This window comes from Phodopus roborovskii, unplaced genomic scaffold, assembly GCF_943737965.1.
Source record: "Phodopus roborovskii unplaced genomic scaffold, PHOROB, whole genome shotgun sequence".
Lineage (NCBI taxonomy): Eukaryota > Metazoa > Chordata > Mammalia > Rodentia > Cricetidae > Phodopus > Phodopus roborovskii.
The window spans coordinates 9,807,438-9,827,954 of NW_026126410.1; the positions used below are offsets into that span (position 1 = coordinate 9,807,438).

At 38.3% G+C, this 20,517-nt stretch overlaps 1 pseudogene; it reads left to right on the forward strand.

Annotated features, from left to right (window-relative positions):
* The first annotated feature begins 16,717 nt into the window (after positions 1 to 16,717).
* Positions 16,718 to 17,271, forward strand: LOC127220577 (60S ribosomal protein L21-like; annotated as a pseudogene).
* The last annotated feature ends 3,246 nt before the right edge of the window (positions 17,272 to 20,517 follow it).

A 20,517-nucleotide genomic window follows, 5' to 3' on the forward strand; every position in this document is an offset into this window, starting at 1 on the left:
CAACTCCTGATTTTATCACCATGTACTTGAGAGCTGTTTAGCTCAGTGTGACAGTGACTTTGTATTGCCTCTGTTACTCAGATTTACTTACATTTTTCTCTCAGATGGCTTTTAGTGATGGTAATGTCTGAACTTGAGTTTTTTAATAGTCTTCATAGAAAGGAAAGATAAATAGAAAAAACTCAGAAGCAGCCAGCCCTGAGAATCAGGGCATCTGGAACACTGTCCAGCCTGCAGACATTGAACAAGTTTTGATTATAGGACAGAAATAGTCTCCTTAAAATGGACAGCTTTAAATCAGTGATTAGTCAAGAAATTCTAACCCAGGCTTATTTTATAGAGAAATTTCATCTTACGTCTGTAATAAGATAAAGACATATCTGTTTCTCTCTAATCACCCAAAAATATCATATGCTTTGATGCTTTTCCCTGTGAATTTCTTAATGACACCCTGAACTAGATATATTTTATGGCATGAGATACCTCACAAAACCTCTTGTAAAACAAATTTCCTCTTTCTCTCCTTCCCTCCCTCTCTCTCTCCCTCTCTGTCTCTCTCCCTCTCTCTCCTTTTCTCCCTCTCTCTGAATCTCCTTCCCTCCATCCCTCATTCTCTCTCTCTTCCTCTCTTTCTTTGCATTTTAGCACATTCACTAATATGGAATAATCAGGACAGATTAGTCAATGCTTCCATCTTCGTTTCTTCCCAACATTGCAGTTTAAAATAATTAAAACTCCTGATTGTTTCTGGTTTTCACTTAACTTTACTGGCACCCAACAAAACAGCCTACACTTTGATTTTAATCACAGACAGACAATAATATAAGGCCGTTGTTTCAGAGGCAGCAAGAGCAGCAAGTAGACACCCTGCTGGGTAATTTCAAAGCAATGTACTTCCTGCTGCTAGCCCTACAGTATGATTTCTGTTCTGCCAAGGGCACCAATAGAAGGCAACTTCCAATTTGCACCTCACACATAAATTTACATTGTGCCAATAGGTTTCCAAGAAAACCACAAGCTACCTAGCTCAGCCGTCAGGGGTCTGTTAACAGACCTTTAACTATGATCTATTGTGCAGCAGGGTCTAAAAGACACACATGGAGTCCAACTTTACACAACTAGCTCTTGCCTAACACCGTTTTTCCTTGAGATAATTATAAGTGTTTATTTTGGCTTTTAACAACTTTAATCACATTATTTAGCATGTTTCTGTTTTGTCATCAACTTAAATGAATGCATAGTTCTCCCAGGAATTTCAGAGAAACTAATACATAAGGTGATTTCCTTGATAAGGAATATTACATATGAGTTGGAGGTGGTGAATTATATCGAAATTCCATGGATGTTTTTCTCAATAAACAAGTAAGCAAAACATTCCATGCATCAAAGAATTCCTAAATCAATGAGGTGTGAACTTCCTAATTAAAGTAATATGGCTTTCCCTTTGCAGAAAGTGGTGACTTAGTGATAAACGTGGTTCAGCTGAATCTGGCTGACAGCTGACGGCAGTGCCATGGGCTGAGCTCTCTCTGGCACTGCCACCGACATGACTATGTGAAATAAGAGAAGTACTTCTCTGGGTTATCTAGAATTAGCTTTAAAAATAACCCTAGCTGATCACAAAGGGTTCTACAATTACTGTTAACTTTGAGCAACTGTTGAAATATCATGCTGTGCCAATTGCATCTGGTCCAAAAACAGCAGAACCATATTATACTCAAAAGAATTCTAAAAATACTTTCTCTAGTAACAACTGAATCTATAATGATTTTTTTAAAACGTTCATCTTATTCCTAAATGACTTTATTCACCATAAGTCAACTGAAGAACAAGACTAGATTATTCAATAAGTATATGTAATGTGTAATAAAATGTGTATGTCATTTTGTCTTTAAAACTTTTTTCTGAGGTTTCTATTTGGGTTTTATTTAATGAATCCTGGATGGGATTTGAAAGGACCAAGATGCTATCTGCAAACAAATGACTCCCCTTGGATTCACATTGAAGAATTTGAAATGACTCAGGTTAAGATTAATAGAAATGGGTTAATATTTAAGACAGAGCTAGCTATAATGGAATATTCGCTTTGTCTCCTTCTGTGGCACTGACCACGCCCATTGAGGGGGTGGAGCCATGGGCGGAAGTGACCTGTGGAAGGAGGTCTGAGGAGGAGCTGGGGATGGCTCTCTTGGTGGTAGGACACAGAGAGGAGACTATCTGGTGGAACTTGTTGGTGTTCATCTTTCTAGGTTGTAAGTTATTTCTCCCTGAATAAACATCTATTCGGCCTATTTGTTTATTCTGATCCCCTGATCTTTATTTAACTGCAATAGCTAGCTGTTAAGAAACTAGTAACTGGCCAACAGAAATATATATATAAATAAATATATATATATGTATATATATATATATATATTTATATAAGAATGTTCCTGCTGAGAACTGACTTTGGCAAGTGATCCACCCTCTTCCATATGTCTGTGATTGCACATACACAAATAAATAAATAAACAGTAAATACTATAAAAAATAAATAGAAAATTGTTGTCAAGTATAATAAAAACAGTCAGTGAACTGAGAAAAAAATATGTTCCCACTAAACTTATAAAAGGAAAACAAGCTGAGGAACATGGCATCTACCTTACAATTACTTTTGGTAGAACATGCCTGTAACATTTCTAATGGTTTCTTTTAATTAAAAACCTCACACAATTATGAGTATCTAATCATGAAGTATGAGCTCTGACAACCGCACTAAAGGGTTGGGCATAAGAGAAAATTGAAAGAGTGGCAATAAAATTCATATCTTGGATTTACTTCTGTCTTTTACTGCCTAATTTGGAATGGTTGCAGGTCAAATGAAGCTGTGAGTTTTAATAATTCTATTCATCCAGTAAGATTATCACAAACAGAAAGCTTGATTACTCACATAAGACCAACACAAGATTAGACCTTTCCATTTTTCCCTTGGAAACTGGCTGGGTAAGTCTGAAAACCCTTGTTCAGTCCTTAGAACGATAGTAAAGGGAAATAATGGACTTCAACAGCTATCCATTTGACCTCTACAGGGGGGTATTGTGCCATTCACATGTGCACAACACATATCATACCAATAGATGCATGCACACACAGTGATAATAAGTTAAACATCAGAACACAATTCAGTCATGGAGGGATGGAAATCCACGAGGCCTCACCCTTGCCTAGGGAATCTATTGGTACTTAATGGTTGCTGGGAAAAAAAGAAGCAATTTCTTCAGTGATGTAATTATCAGAAAGTCACTGAGGTTGCTGTAAAATAATCTCTCATCCACACAACTTTAATGAAAGTTGCCAGACCACCAAAATGCAAACACCAAAAGAGACCATGAAATTAGAAGGGAGAATATTATGAAGAGTTATGAGATCATTAGGAGAGGTAAAGTGAACAGTTACATGAATGAAACTATGATAATACAATGAATTATTTTGCATAGTTAACATGTGTTAATAAAAAGTAATACATTTCAAGTTGACTTTGTTTTTAAAAAAGAGTAGTGTAATGTATTATTAACACCAAGCTGTAGAGGCTCCTGGAGAGATTTTGCATAATTCATATCTAAGTTTTATTTGCTTGTTCCTTTGTCTCCCGAACGAATGTTGAGCAGGACTCTGTTGACACAAATACATAAAATAGCAAATTCACACTTGCAGAGACCACACTGTATTGGAAGGTCAAGAACAAAGTTGATCCAGGTGTGTCAGGGAACAAAATTTGTGGGCTAGAGAGATGACTCCATGGTTAAGAGCACTGATTGCTCTTCCAAAGGCCCCAGGTTTAAGTCTCAGCACCCCTACAGGGGGCTCACAACCATCTGTGACTGCAGCTCCAGCAGACCTGTCGCCCTTTTCTGGAGTCCATGGACAGTAGGCATTTACATGATACACAGACATATATGCAGGCAAAACATATATACACATAAAATAAACAAGGAAATATATTTTAAAAATGAAGAATAAAATTGATAATACGCTGAAACATGTAGGGTAAAACACAAAATAGGTTATTGGGGGGTAGTGAGAATATAACACATAAAATACATGGCAATAGCAACTGCTAGGCTTAGGGAGATAGTTCACCAAGTAAAGTATTTGCAGTGCAAACATAAGGACCTGAGTGTAGTCTCCAGACCCCACATAAAGGGTTGATTCCTGGGGCTCACTGACAGTCTAGTCTAACCAAGAAGGCAAGCTCTGGGCCAATGAGAGACCTTGTCCTTCATATACATAAGCCCCTACCTATATATACACCTATACACAGACACACACACACACACACACACACACACACACACACACACAAGGAGTAGGGTTTTTCTGCCTGCCGCCGGTCTGGTCCTGCCACCACGCCAGCCCTAAATAATGCATAGAGACTCTGTATTTGATATTATGCTGTTGGCCAGTTACTTGTTTCTTATCGGCTAGCTCCGTCTTAAGTATTAACACATTTCTATGTATTTCCATTTGGTCTTACCGAGAACGGAGGAATGGTGGTTCTGTTCTCTCCAGACTCCCCATGTTGACTCTTCCTTCCTACTTCCTCTTTCCTCCTTGTCTCCTAGTCCCTCCTATCTTCCTTTCCTATTGGCCAACAGTGCTTTATTCATTAACCAGTATGAGAAACATATATACATAATGGCATTTCCCATCTCACACACACAGAGAGAGAGAGAGAGAGAGAGAGAGAAAGAGAGAGAGCACACTGGAAAAAAAAATTAGCTTCTAGTTTCTTAAAGCAGCATTCTCAACCTTTGGGTTTTGACCCCTTCCCATGAGTCAAATATCAGATATCCTGAATATCAGATATCTAAATTACAATTCAGAACAGTAGCAAAATTACAGTTGTGAAGTAGCAATGTAGACAACTTTGTGGTTGGGGGGGGGGGGGTCACCACAACATGAGGAACTGCATTAAAGGGTCACAGCATTAGGAAGGTTGAGAAGCCCTGTCTTAAAGAATTTGGAGTATAATTGCCTATAGGCTTTGTCCTGTGGACTCCTCAAATGAAATATTAAACAAGATTGACTTTCATATTTTTCATCCTATTAATCTTTACAAGAGCCCCTAGGCAAGTTGTAATTATCATTTTATACATGAAGCTACATAGCTATTTAAAGGATTAAGGGGGTTTATGCTAAGCCCCAAGAGCAGAGTCTAAGCTTGGGTGATCCTGAAACCTGTATTGAAATCACATATTGAAAATTCTTCCCATTGCAATGCTCATCTTAATAGCCAAGTAACTATGGTTGGAATAATTTGCTGTTTCCTTTAAGTCTGAATACAAGGACAAAGTAAACTAAAGTAACTAGTATAAAACAGACTTTTACAGGATGGTTAAGATAGCATTCACTGCATATTAATTCTATGACATCTCTCAACTCCTTTCCCTTAGATGTAAGTACATCACTTTCCTATCTTTAAGGCCATCCAGCATTGTAAATACTGGAACACTGAATGCCTAGCTAAATATAACAAACAGAAGGGACCTTTGGGTAAACTTCGTGGTTAGTGTCATGCCTTCCACAGAGTATGAGAGTCATACCATGCCTTGCTGTTTGAAAGTCAAGAGATTCATGGGGACCAGCTCTGAGGAGCAATCATTTCCATTTACCCTTTTCTCGGTGTGAGTTCTCTTCCCACTACTAATGTGTGCATAAGAGGTTTTAAAAGAAAAGAAAAGAAAAAAGAACTGGAGTATATTTCATCTGACTTGATGACTGTGTAACTACTGGTGGAGACAGGTTATTCTCTGGCTTCAGGTAAACAAATGGGTAGTGACATCATTATGTACTTCAGCGATTTTAAAATTTTTACTCAATAATTATTTTACTTTTGTTAGGTGAACTAATCAGTGGATATTCTTGTCTCTGCTTGAAAAACGTTTGGGGGTATTTACATCTCCAGATGTGAGAGCTATCAATATACTGTGGCTAGTTTTATAACTGTCTCACATCTGCCATATCTTATACATTTGAACTATATTTTGATTTTAGTGTCTAGTCACTAGTTTCATTTCTGAAGTTCAATTGGTATTTATTTTCATACACTAAGTATCTAAGTATCTAATTGGTAACTGTAATGAAAATAGCTAATTAAGAGAAAAAAATATGATCTAGTTTGCTTTCTTTTTGGAAAAAAAAATTCATTCGTGGCACTGTTCATCTAACTAGGGATGCTTTCTTCTGGGTCTGTGAAAGACAGGTGTGAATTTCACTTCCTGGGGCAGAATCTCAGCAGTTGCCTTTCAGCACAATGCAAACAAAGCACAAAAATCCACCTTATGCTTTCTTTCCCTCTAGTTACTCTTGGTATGAAGGAATTACAAAGGGCCAGGATCCTAACCACATGCCATGTGCTCTCCCTGCCTGTGCCAAGTGATGACTGTGAAGGAAGCTTTACCTTTGCAAATGTTCAAGTGGAAAGAACCATCCAGGGTTGGGAGAAATCTGTGAAAGAATATTCAGTCAAATAAAATGTAAACTGGTATGAACTGTTTTCTCTGAAATTGCTAATTACCATTTAATTAGCAATTCAAGGGATTCTAGTGCTTTTAGTTAACTTGTGTTTCTTTCTCTGTTGGAAAAGATACTGGGACTTTTTTTTTTTTTTTTTTAGCCACTCCTCACTATTGCAACCATTTTGGTTGAAGCACAGATTCTGAAATACCATTGTAAAGCCAGTTCTTTACATCCAAAAGTCTAGACCTGGGAGTTTTAGATAAGGCCGATGCAAGCAGATGCAAGCATTCATTCAACAGTTTGCTAGACTGTAAGATCCTTCAATATTAACACCATATTTTTGCTATAAAATTATACACAAAATGTATTAAGTACCTCCTACAAATGCCCTGGATGACACATTAAACAGATGACAACCAATAATTAGAATATCATTAAAGGAATAAAGGAAACATACCTTTTTATAAATGTTACTGTCATTTTCTTTTGCAATCATCTCCTTGTTCATCATCAAAGCACCACCTAGCATGGCACATTAAAGCTTGCTAGGGGCCATTCTCTTTGCTGAATTAATTGTGAGGTTTATACATGACCATATGGCTACCCCATGTTCTATTGAAGTGGTTTGCCTATAAAATAGGAGGGGAAAAAAATAACATATTTCTATTCCCTAAGGGGGAAAATAAAAAAAGTTAAGGAATAAAAAAAATCAAAAAGCACAGAGAATACTATCCTTTTGGTGTGTGAGTTATACCAGTCTGCAGCCATGCCTCCCAGATAAGCGCACATGAAACCAGTGGATAACTCAGTCTCCAGCCATGCTGAACACATGTACCACAGATAATTCCAGTCATTAAGGATACCTGCTGGACCTTGCACAGGAACAAAGCTGTATATGACAGTTATGCTTTTCTGTAATTAGGCAAAAAGATTGACAGAAACCTAATCAATTACCATTCTTCTTTAAAGAATGAAATGATAAACCAAAGCCAAACATAGAGTCTACTGACCATTGTAAAGGTAAATGTTCAAACCAGCCAGAGCTGCCTTTGACATGCTCTGTCATGTCCATGAGATTCCAAGGAAAAGCTTAAGGATAGAAATTCCTCTCTCACAGGCCAGAGTTCTGAAAGACAAAGGTACACACCTTCCCACACTCTACCCAGCTTCCATCTACCCGTCTACCCTCTTGACTTTATAAGCAGTATGTTATTTATCTGTGAAGTCAAGCATCACCATCCTTGACATATACTAAGTGAAAAATAGTTTTACAAATGAATGAATGACATCAATATACAGAGAGTTAGCTCAAATGAAAAAAAATGCACCAACAGAAGATTAAATTCTTGTGTCTATTAAAATAAAGTTTTCATTGGTTTTTACTGGTCTCTTGTTATATTACTATATTTACGAGAAATTAAGCACCTGTAAAGTATCAGTATATCTGGATCCAATTCTTCTCTCATATGATTGTTACTTTTTACATCTTTAAAATTTATGAATTGGTGTTCACAGAATAATATAATTTGGCTATGTTTAGAACATCTCTAAATATTCTATAATTAGAATTTTTATTTTTAAGTGTGTTACATTTGTGGTTAAGAATAAAGCAATAACATTATATAGATACACTCTTAATGATATTTACTTTGTTGTTGATTTTCCTTCTATTTATACTACAAAGACATGGAAAATTCTAAGCACAAGTCTATAGATTTAAAAAAACAAAAAGCACATCCCAAAATCCTTTGCCAACCTTATCATTATAACTCAATGAACAAATGCATCAAACCAGTCATGGCTAAATGTTTATAACATAGTTTAATGGCTAATCGTGCATAATGTTGTTTTAATGATTTTGTTTTTCCACCAGAATAGAATACAGCATTTGAGAGCCTTTCTGAAGGGCACACTGACCCCTTCTAATCTCTAATGAATCTGTTATTAGCCTAATAAGGATCTGGTGCCTGGTATCTGGAGATGGAGTGCTATAATTTTAGTACTAACCATGAGATTGTTCATATTAAATGAGCAAAAGAGAATAGACAATTACAACTCAGATAAAAGGCAGGTTAAATGACTTAAGACAGCCATAAGTTCACCAGTTCTGCATTTAGTTAGGATTCTAAAGTCTTCTATAGCACGGGTCCTGAAACAAAGATCCATGATGGTACTTAGAACCTCTCAACAGAAAGGGTATGTGAGAAACACATGCTGGAAGCTGAGAGAGGAAGCTCTCACATTTATTTTCCATCAGCTCTTCAGCACAGAGGCACCACTACGTGCTGACAAGATAAATTATTCTATCTTTTTCATAATAAAATAGGAAAAATGTATCAGAGCACTTATTATACAGTAATATATAGTAAAGTGTCATCACAGGTAAAGTATAGAAATATTTATTAGATGTATACCAATATTTACATAGTGTTCCATATTTTAAAGATAATTAAGAATTTCATCATGCTGAAGAGATGGCTCAGCAGTTAAGAGATCTAGCTATTCTTCCAGAAGACCCAGAATTCATATCAGATGGCTCACAACTGCAACTTCAGCTCCAGGGGATCTGACACCTCTAGCCTTGGCAGACATGCGCGCACACACACACACACACACATCTATACATAATTAAAACAATAAAAATTAATATTTTAAAAGAATGTCATTATAATTTTTAATATAAGAATTTCCAAAGTACCATCAATTAACAAAATAAGACATCATATGTTTATGTTCTAGTAAGAGAAATTCACAATTAAGACATATTAATTTATAATAAAAAAAAAAGTGCAGCCAAGCCTGGTGGTGTATGACTCTGCGACAAACTACTTGGGAGACTGAGATAAAAGGGTCACTTGTACTTGGACAACACTCTGTGTTAAAATATAGAGAAGCAAATAAGCAACGGTAAAATGCAATGAAATCTTAGAAGGGGCACTAAGCCATTGGAGGGGACACAAGGAGGCAGCAGAAGGATGATTGTGGAAGTTCCCATGGAAATAACAACTAAACAAGTTCAATCAAGTAAATGGCATGATCCGATAAAATGTGAGGAGTAGGAAGCACCAGGGAGGAAGCACCAGGGTTCGAAAGGAAAGATATTCCAGAAAATAAACAATATCTGTGAAGGCCTAGAAGACAGAGAAAAGCATGCCACTGTGAAACGGGAAGTTCATCAAAGGTAGAACATAAACTTAATAGATCTCAAGAGGAGATTTGAGATGAAATTGATCCAAACATGAAGGGACAGATTGCAGGGATGGGAGGAGAGGAGCTAGCAAGCTGGAAGAGGGACTCACGATGACATGCTCTCAAAACAGGGACAAGGAGGACACACACACACACACACACACACACACACACACACACACACACACACACACACACATCTGAGCGATTTTAGATGGTAAAACAGGCTCAACAGGATTACCCCATTGAGTCTATGTAAGATGGGGGAAACAGAACATGCTTTGTGTTTTCAAGGAAGCAGTTAAGTAGACAGTGACATGACATGATGTCATTAATTTAAATTGAGATGAGAAACACAGAGTTGAGGAGGGCAAAAGAAAGAAATGAGAAGAAGAGGAAGAAGGTACCGTATATTTGCTTCCTTTGAAAATTTTGGCTTCCAGGCACTTGCCAACTCCAAACACAAATTTCTGGAGGTTAGAATTGAAACATAAATTGCACATTAATCCCTGAAGAGCAAAGATTCCAAACCTGGAGATTACGAGGGAGGGTGTCTTTAATTTCTTAGAACACAACATATTAAAGTTTCATTATTTTTCATATTGAACACTGAATGCATCCTGAAAATTCAATATATAATGCTCCACTGTCAATCAACAGTAAGAATTCTACGATTTTCACTAACATTTCACTTTTGACCTGTGGGTTATTCAGAACTGTTTTATTCATATATTTTCCAGCCTCTTATTCTTTTTTTTTCAGAAATTTTTTTATTTATTTTTCTTATTTTACATATCGATTCCAGTTCCCTCTCCCTCTCTTCCTCTCTCCCTCCCTCCTTCCTTCTCTCCCTCCCTCATTCCCTCCCACCTTCACATGCCCCCCAACCACCCTCCCATCCCATTCCCCCCCCTACTCTACAGGGAGGGTGATGTCTTCCAGGAGGGATCAACAAAATCTGTCAAGTCATTTGGAGTAAGAACTAGGCCCTCCCTCCTGCCTCTAGGTTAAGGGAGTTTCCCTCCATGTGGATGTGCTCCCAAAGTCCTTTTGTGCACCAGGGTTACATCCTGGTTCCACTGTCAGAGGTCCCTTAGACTGACCAGGCCTTCTAACTGAGGCCCATATTCAGTGGGTCTCAGTCGGCCCAATGCTGGATCCTGGCTATCAGTCTGGGGTCCATGAGCTCCCCCTTGTTCAGGTCAGCTGTCTCTGTGTGTTTCTGTAGCCTGGTCTTGTCCTCCCTCTCTGCATCTGGATTCCAGTTCAGCTCAGTGTTTAGCTGTGGGTGTCTGCTTCTGTTTCCGTCAGCTACTAGATGATGGCCCTATGATGGTGAATAAGTTAGTCATCAATCTCATTATCAGGGAAGGGCATTTATGATAGCCTTTCCACTGTTTCTCAAATTGTTAGTTGGGGTCAGTCTTATAGGTCTCTGAACATTTCTCTAGAGTAAGTTTTCTCTTCAAACCTATAATGGCTTGCTTCCTCTTTTATCTCTCTCTCTCTCTCTCTCTCTCTCTCTCTCTCTCTCTCTCTCTCTCTCTCTCTCTCTCACTCACTCTCCTCTCATTTATTCCTCCCCTGACTGAATGTTCCCAGTCCCATGTGCTTTCCTCTCCTCCCCTTCCCTTTCTCCTAGCTCCTTGTCCACTCACTGCCCCCCCCCACTCCCAATATGCTCAGGAGATCTTGTTCCTTTCCCCTTCTGTAAGGGACCTTGTATGAATCTCTTAGTTTATTCCTTGTATCCTAGTTTCTCTGGCGGTGTGAATTTTAGGCTGGTGATCCTTTTCTCTATGTCTAAAATCTATATATGAGTGAGTACATATCATGTTCCTCTTTTTGTGACTGGGTTACCTCATTCAGGATGGTTTCTTCAAGTTCCATCCATTTGCCTGCAAATTTCAAGATTCCATCCAGCCTCTTTTTCTAAAACTTATCTCTAATCAATTCTGTTGTGATCATATAGTCTGTGTAAGTTATCTTTTCAATTTTAGTGGGGGCGTTTTGGACCCAGTAATACTCCTGAAATGACTAGATTTAGCCATTGTCAGGTACAGTTGATACAAATGGATGATCTAGACATTAGTCCTTACTGGTTTTCTACTCTGTTCATTTATCCACTATATTGCCTCATCTGTAATTGCCTCATCTGCCTTTTTCTGCCTTCAGTTATGCCAGTTTTGACTAATTTTGTTTTCTGTGAAATCAATTTTATTAATATATTTAACATTTAACATAACATTAATATATTTAACAATGTTGGTTGTTTTGTTTTTCTTACTTAGTAAGATTTTTTATATTCTATTTTTCTTAGACTTGACCTTCAAAACTTAATACATGTTTCCATATGGTAATGTGAACAAACATGCTTCCCCACCACCACCTATGTCTTCCTGTCCTTTCCTTCCTTTTTATTTTTTAATTAACATATGAAGTAATGTATTTCGCTATGGTATTTTCATATACAGTTGCATCTGTCCATTCTCCTCCACTATCTTCCTTTCACCTCCTCCTGCCTATATCCTTCTTTCTCCCCAAGTAGTCCACACTACCTTCAAGTCACATATATCCTATTTCTCTCCTTTTCCCCCTTCCCCCACTGAAGACCTCTTTTTTTCCTTGCTCACGACCCCCTCTCTAGCTTCATGACCCATACACAAACCCATACCTTGAGTCAACATATGAGAGAAAACATGTAACATTTGTCTTTCTGAATCTCACTCAATATCACAATTTCATGATTTGTTTCGTGGCTACAAAAAATTCCATGGTGTCTGTGTAGCACATTTTCCTTAGCCACCTTAAACAGCTAGGCTGATTCTGCTTCAACTTCCTTGTCATTATGTACAGCCAGTTGTTCTTAAATGTATCTCAGAGTTCTGCTGTTAGGAGCACACATATTCTAGATGAGCATAGAACAAGGCCTTGGCTGCTCATCTGCTTAGATTACTGGTTTGTACCACCATTCCCAGCCACTGTTCATTTGTTTGTTCAAGTGTTAGAGATTAATCCTAAGGCTTTATGAATGATAAGCACATACTCTAGTACCAGGTTCCATTGCCACTTCCTGATCTCTTTTCTGATTTTATTTATTTTTTCTCTTTTTGTTTGATTTAGTATCTGTTGATACTCCCTTCTAGACTACTCTGTTGACTTAGGTATTTCCTTTTTTATAATTAGTCTATTACTTTCAAAATAATGTCAACCTATGGATCTACCTTCAGATAATCTTACAACACTGAAAGTGTGATATGAAGAGTTTTGCCAGGGTGACTCCACCTCTTTTTCTACCTATTGTGTTATCATACTCTTCATCTTAATGCTTCATTTGTTATAAACTCTATAATACAACCTTCTTAGTGTTTCAATTATCACAAATAAAACTAATTTTATTTTGGTTCTTCAAGACACTGTTTTTCTTTTTATTTTATTTTTCTATTATTTTTTTATTAGTCTACATATCAATCCCAGTTTCCTCTACCCCAATGCCATTCCCCACCCACTCCACAGGGAGGGTGAGGCCTACCAGGGGGGATCAATAAAATATGTCAAGTTATTTGGAGCAGAGCCTAGGCCCTCCCTCCTGAGACAGGGTTTTTCTGTGTAGCCCTGGCTATACTGCAATTCACTGTGTAGTGCAAGCTGGCCTCAAACTTAGAGATCTGCCTGCCTGTGCCTCCTGAGTGCTGGGATTAAAGGTGAATGCCACCACTGCCCCAAACATAAATTTTAATAAGAAAAAAGTCACTTGTACTTACCTTCTGGTTTACCTCTTCCCACTGTGTCTAAATTTTCATCTCATATCATTTGTCTTGAAAATGAATTGTTTTAACATTTCTGGTAATAAAAAGCATTGTGACAAATTTTCTTGACTTTTATCTTTATTCTGCTTGACTTTAAAAATTATTTTCACTGAGTAGATTCTAGTTGAAAAGGTTTGCAAAGGTGGTGGTTGTTGTGGGGTTTTTGGTTTTTTGGGTTTTTTTGTTTGTTTGTTTGTTTTGGGTTTTTTGTTTTTGTTTTTGTTTTCCTTTGCTAACGTAATTTGCACCATTTATGATAAGCAGTCGGCAACAATGGTCATCTTTATTCCTCCCCATGTCATGTGACTCTCCCATTCCCTGCCTGCTTTTATGATTCCTCGTTTCCATGTTTTTATCAAATGATCATCATGTACCTTGGCATGATTCACTCTGTGTTTATCCTTGAGGTTACGGGTGTATTATTTTGTCTTTATATCCACTGATCTTTCTTCTCTTTCTCCACCCAGCTTATCATTTGCAGTGTTTATTTCAGATTATTTGTTTTTCAGTCCTCAATGTTCCATTTGGTATTTTCCACCATCTCTATCTCCATCCCAATTATATGCATGTTTCACTTTAAATATCCTTGCACTTATCTCTACAGAATACAAAACTATCTGCCAAATATGAAATTGCTATTTTGGAAGTCACAGCGAAGTATGAGCCAAAATTCATTAGCTCTGCAACTCTGCCTGGGATACAACAGAGTCACTGACCCCTTTGAAAATAATGACTGATGGAAACCGTGAGAAAGCAGTTAAGAGTTTCTGACATGTATGTGTAGATGTTAATGAAACTATTGTACCAGTATAACATACATGAGGAAATATCTGTATAATATACATGAAAGCCTCTCCAAAGCAGTTTGCTTCATTTTCAGAAACTTATAGTAAATGTCTGAAAGTTAAGCCAAACAACTATAACAGCATGGCGATCATGGTATCCTGGTGTGCCAGACATCACTTCCCACAAATCATTATAATAAAAATGATAAAGTCTAAAAATGGGAAATGAACCCTTGGCAGGGAAAACCAAAATAAATAAGTTTCCAAGTGAAATAAAGCCAGCAGTGTCTATGAAGCAGCATAAATAGAAAACAGTAGCTACAGAGACATTTTCTGGAGAAGACAGAACCCTGTTGTGTGGCCAGGCAGACCAAGACACCCTTAAGATCAGCCAATTCAGCTTTCCTTTGCTCCCAGAATAGTTCCTTCCAAACAAAGTTACGTGAGACTTAATTCAGTTTATTGCAAGTTTTAGGGGAGAATTGTAATCTGTGATAAAGAACGCCAAATACACAGCTTTATAATTTAAATGATATTGTAGAGGAACAGGACTGAACATTTGAAATCCTTAGAATTCAGACACTCAGAGGGCATACTAAGGTACATTTATCTTTCGTTAATCTCCTTTTCTCCAAGTTGGAGTCACCTAAGAAACTCCAATTAGCCAATATGATTGGGAATTCAAGTGTTACTTTTGGTTTGTTTTTGTTTCTCGGTGTATTTGTTTGTTTCTGGGGCCTGGGATGAGATTACAAATCACTATTCACCCAAGCTACCTCCCTAAAATAGCCCTAGCTTTGGCATTTAAGGCATTAGGGGTCTTTGGTAATTATGAAAGTGTTTATTTTCCACAGGGCCTGTACTTTTTCCTTTAGCTAAACTATCATAGAGATTTCATTCTTTAGTCTGGGCTGTGCTATATTTTAAACAAACTGCAATGCCCCAATTTTAGAGGACTCAGTAGACCTCACTTATCCATCCCATTTAGAAGTCCCTCACCACACTCCAAGCTCCCAGCTACTCTTGAGGGGTAATTTATGGGTTTTAAGTACGATTCAGCATACTGCAGCCTCAACAGGGGACTGTAAACAATCAGAGGCCAGATGTGGTAATTAAAGTATTTCACTCTGACAACAGCCAAGGCATAATCTTGTTTTTCCTGAATGACTCAACATTACTAAGAAGCCCTGTTAGATAAAGTATACCAAGCCCACCTCAAAGGGCTCAGGAGACCAGCAGGCATGCTCTGTTCAAAGTGTTTCTAACTCTCCACAATATCTGAGCACTAGACATTCTCAAATCATATTGGTGAGATACTCAAAAAATTTTTTTTCATATTTGATAAATAACTATCAAAAGTGGCCTGATAGTGGAGCTTTACAGATTGACAGATGTAAACACTAACTTGCAGTCTTGGACAGATGCTTTGCTTTTTACTAATTAAGATAATTAGTAATTAAAAATAATGATTTTGTCAGGTTAGTTTTACTTGAACTGATTGAAAACTGTGTTACACTAAGTTTGAGGGGAACACTAAAACAACCACCCCACTGCATTTAAATTTCCATTGCACAGGAGTAAATGTCTTTGGTTTATCCTTCAACTGTTGGGTGAATTGCTTGCCTTCCAATTTCTTTGGGAAATTCCATAAGGGAAGCAGATTATGCTCTATACAACCCCAGTGTAAAAATCAGGTCCCTGTAGGCAAAATGAAATGAAGTATTATGGTAATTATCTGGGTTATTCAGGGGAAACCAACCAACATGTGAGAGGTGATTTGGGGGAAGTTGTTTTCTTTCTGCTTCAGTTGCATACAGGTTTGTTTCAATTACTTGCTCAAGCTGGTACATTGTTTCTGAGTCACTATATGACTAGCTTACACTGGAAATACTCTTCCTAACACATGTCCAGATCCTTTTAGATACATGTTGTAAACTTTTCAAAACCTTAGCCTATTGTGTACAGGCTACTTATCTTAGAGGTTTGAAGCTTGCCAATCTTGTTCAAGTCTTGCTGAAAAAGTCTCTACTTGGTTTCATTGCTATCCAAATGAAATCTACAATGTTTCCCACAGACTACCTCAGATGGCTTCTATCCACTAATTGAAGGAAAGGACCTTCACTCCATTTAAATTCTTAGCAAGAAGTCAAAGGCACTCCCTACCACTGCAATCTTCTGATAAAAGTTGAGAGTTTACTGAATGGAAATTTCTGGCCTAAGAAACCTTACAAAATTATAATGCTCGGTCAGATTAGAAAGTACACAACCAAGAGGAAACAACTGGTGGACACTCTCTTAGTTAGGTTTTCTATTGCTGCAATGAAACACTACGACCAAAAAGCAAGTTGGGAGGAAAGCGTTTATTTGGCTTACACTTTAGCATCGCTGTTCAGCACTGAAGGTACCTAAGGATAGAAAATGCAAGATGAGCTTTTGGCCGTGGCAGCCATCTTCCAGTAACTCGCCAAAATGACAAACACCAAGGGAAAGAGGAGGGGCACTCGCTACATGTTCTCTAGGCCTTTAGGAAGCATGGGGTTGCTCCTTTGGCCACGTATATGCGAATCTACAAGAAGGGTGATATTGTAGACATCAAGGGAATGGGCACTGTTCAAAAAGGAATGCCCCACAAGTGTTACCATGGCAAGACAGGAAGAGTCTACAATGTCACTCAGCATGCCGTGGGCATCATTGTAAACAAGCAAGTTAAGGGCAAGATTCTCACCAAGAGGATTAACATGTGCATTGAGCACATCAAGCACTCTAAGAGCAGAGACAGCTTCCTGAAGCAGGTGAAGGAGAACCGACCAGAAGAAAAAGGAAGCCAAGGAGAAGGGCACCTGGGTTCAGCTCAAGCACCAGCCTGCTCCACCCAGAGAAGCACACTTTGTGAGGACAAACGGAAAGGAGCCTGAGCTGCTGGAACCCATCCCATATGAATTCATGGCCTAATGTACAAAAATAAATAAAGACCTGGACTGTAAAGGGTTTTTCTTAAAAAAAAAAAAAAAAAAAAAAAAAGAAAAGAAAAGAAAGAAAGGAAGAAAAAGAAAAAGAAAATGCAAGATGATGCATATTTCTGCACATACCATTTTTTTTACAATTCATATAGTTCCAGCTGAAAACATTTTAGATATTCTGTATTATGAAGGAATACATTTTTATAGAGAATTAATTTGTGCATTTATGATAGAACACAAGTCTCCAAGACCATGGTGATTTTTTACAAACCATGAGTTTTCTTCCTCTAGGGAGGTTTTTCTTTCTCTCTCTCCTTACTCTCACCATCTTGTAGTGAGATAGTCCTTCTGTGGCACTGACGACGCCCATTGGGGGATGGAGCCATGGGCGGAAGTGACCTGTGGAAGGAGGTCGGAGGGGGCCAGGAAAGGTGCTCTCTTTCTGGCGTGACTCGGACAGGAGAGGATCGGGTTGAATTTCCTGGTGTTCATCTGTCTAGGTTGTAAGTTATTTCTCCCTGAATAAACATCTATTCGGCCTATTTGTTTATCCTGATCCTTATTTACCACGGTATCTGGTGTCAGAAGCGGATTTACCTGGGTTTCGCCCCCAGGCGGCAGAAGCCGCCCCACCTCCCCCACCTTCCCCAACGGGCAGGGTTTAACCAAGTGAACTCACCACAGCTTTGGGACATTTGCCTCTTCCTTACTGCAATGGAGATCTTTGCTGCTAATTGCCCATTTCCGCACGGGACTTTGCATTTGCGCAGAGCCGCTCGGCGGCACCCGCCCGGCTTGCACGCGTTTCGTCTTGTGTTACAAGTAACTCCAAAAGTCCCCTTTTAACAAAATTCTGCTTGTCATAGTTTGTTAAGAGCTATTCTACAGGGGCCGGAATCAGAAGGATCGTCTGCTGCCAGACAATATTTGGCAGCACACTTCTAGGCAGAACCGGAATAAGTCGGGCCTCGGCGGCTAGGCGCTATTTGGTGACACACCTCCAGGCGTAGCTACCACAAGCTGAGATATACAACTAAAAGTTCCAGGACAGCAGAATTACACCTACGGTAATTGTAACATCCTTTGCAATTTAAGCTGATATAAAATCTGAGATAAATTGTTCCATAACTATGGCAGATAATTTTACTATGGAGAACTTTAGGAATTATTTTACTTCATATGTAGAAGGGATTTTAGCAGAAGAAACTTATGACTGGACCAATATATACTTTTATTTTGTAATAGCAATGGGTTTCATCATTAACATGATATTCTTAAAGAAATGGTTTGAGATTACAGCAAACAATAAGGAACTTGTACAAACCATAGGAGACTTAGTAACAAGGATTCAAAACATTGAAAATGATAGAATTCAAAGCATAGAGACAAAGATTTGAAACATTGAAAATGATAGAATTCAAAGCATAGAAAGTATAGAAAGAAAGGTTCAGGATATTGAAGATGGCGTTGGCGAGCTGAAAGGTATAATTTGTTTCATGTCAGATACCTCAATAACCAGAACAGAAACAATGCAATGCATTAACAAACTAGCAGAAACAGCTCGCTCCTGGTCGGAGGAAGCTACTAATAAGTTTAAAAAACTGGAACATCAGATAGAAAGACTAGATGACAGAATCTCTTCCATGTCTGAGGATAATGGCAAGCTAGCAGATAGAACATTGTTTCTGGAAGGCAGTTTACACGCCATTCAGATAATATCTAAGGATGATAAGATTAAAAACATGGAATCATTTGTAGTTGGAGAAAGTAAGAAACTAACTGATGCAATGAAGTCTCTAGAAAGTTATTTGATTCAAGAAGTTCAGACACTCAAAGAAACAATGGTGAATAGATTTCAGGCTTTAGAAGACCTTCAGTCTGATACATCAGAAGAAGAACTACAGGTAACAGGGCATGAAAAAGATTTAAAATTTTCCACACCATTTAGGGTCAGGGGAGCTTTCCCTGTATCTATTCATGAAAAGCCAGCAAGAAGAAACATCCAAAAGGTGTCGTTGCATATCAGTGGGAACCAATACGTATGAAAGATTTAAAAGGTATAAAGGAAGCAGTAGTCTCTTATGGCATGCACTCACCTTATGTGAAGCAATTAGTAGAATCATGGGCATGGAATAACAAGGTAACCCCTAAGGATTGGGATCAATTAATATCAGCTGTCCTTGAAAGCTCCTCTCAATTAGAATGGAGGGCTTTATGGAGAGAGGAAGCAAAAGCTCTTGAACTTCAGGGCTTAAAGAAAGGTTATAAAGCTCCCAAAGACAAAATTCTTGGTGAGAGTCTCTATGCTGACCCAGAAACCCAAGCTGCCTATGATGAACACATCTTGTTTCTATGCAGTACAGCAGCTTTGAATGCTTGGGATAAGGTTCATGAATTAGGAGAGAGGATAGAACCCTATACCAAGATAAAGCAAGGACCTAGAGAACGTTTTAGTATCTTTCTAGAAAGATTATCTAGGGCAGTACAATTAGAGATAGCAGAAATAGATGCTAGGCGAATACTCATAGAATCTTTAGCTTATGCGAATGCGAATCCTCAATGCAAACAGGTGCTTTGGCCTTTAAAAATGCGATCAGCACCCTTGGATGAATGGGTCCTATATACAGGCAACATTGAGTATAATGACAATAAGACTGAAGCATGGATAGGAGAAGCCATATCTAAAGGTCAGAGAAGATATCAAGATAACAGAGTTCCTTACTATGGTGACTTAGAAGCTTGGGTAGGAGAAGCCATCCCCAAAGGTTTGAAGAGATATCAACATGTCAGATGTTATAACTGTGGTAAGATAGGACATCTAAAAAGAAATTGTAGGCAAAGCTTCCCTAGAAATAACACCCCCAAGAATGAATCAAACAGAAGGCCTCAGCCTCCTGGGTTATGTAGAAGGTGTGGCAAAGGCAGACACTGGACAAATGAGTGTAGATCCATCAGAGACAAGCAAGGAAACCCTTTACCATCGGGAAACTCCTTGGGGGGCCTCTCGAAGGCCCCCACGTCACAGGTGGTTCGAACATTCCCAGTCACAGAGGAAGACAATCTCCCACAGGACAATTAGAAAATTTTTTGCCTATTATAAAAACTCATACTGCTCTGGATGACAAACTAGTGATGGAAGTTGAATCAAACATGACAGAAGGAAATAAAAAACGTATATTTTGGCAAACCGCTATAAATAGTCATAGGCCTAGATTGATAGTTAAGATGAATAATAGACTGTTTGAGGGTATCCTGGACACTGGGGCTGATATAACT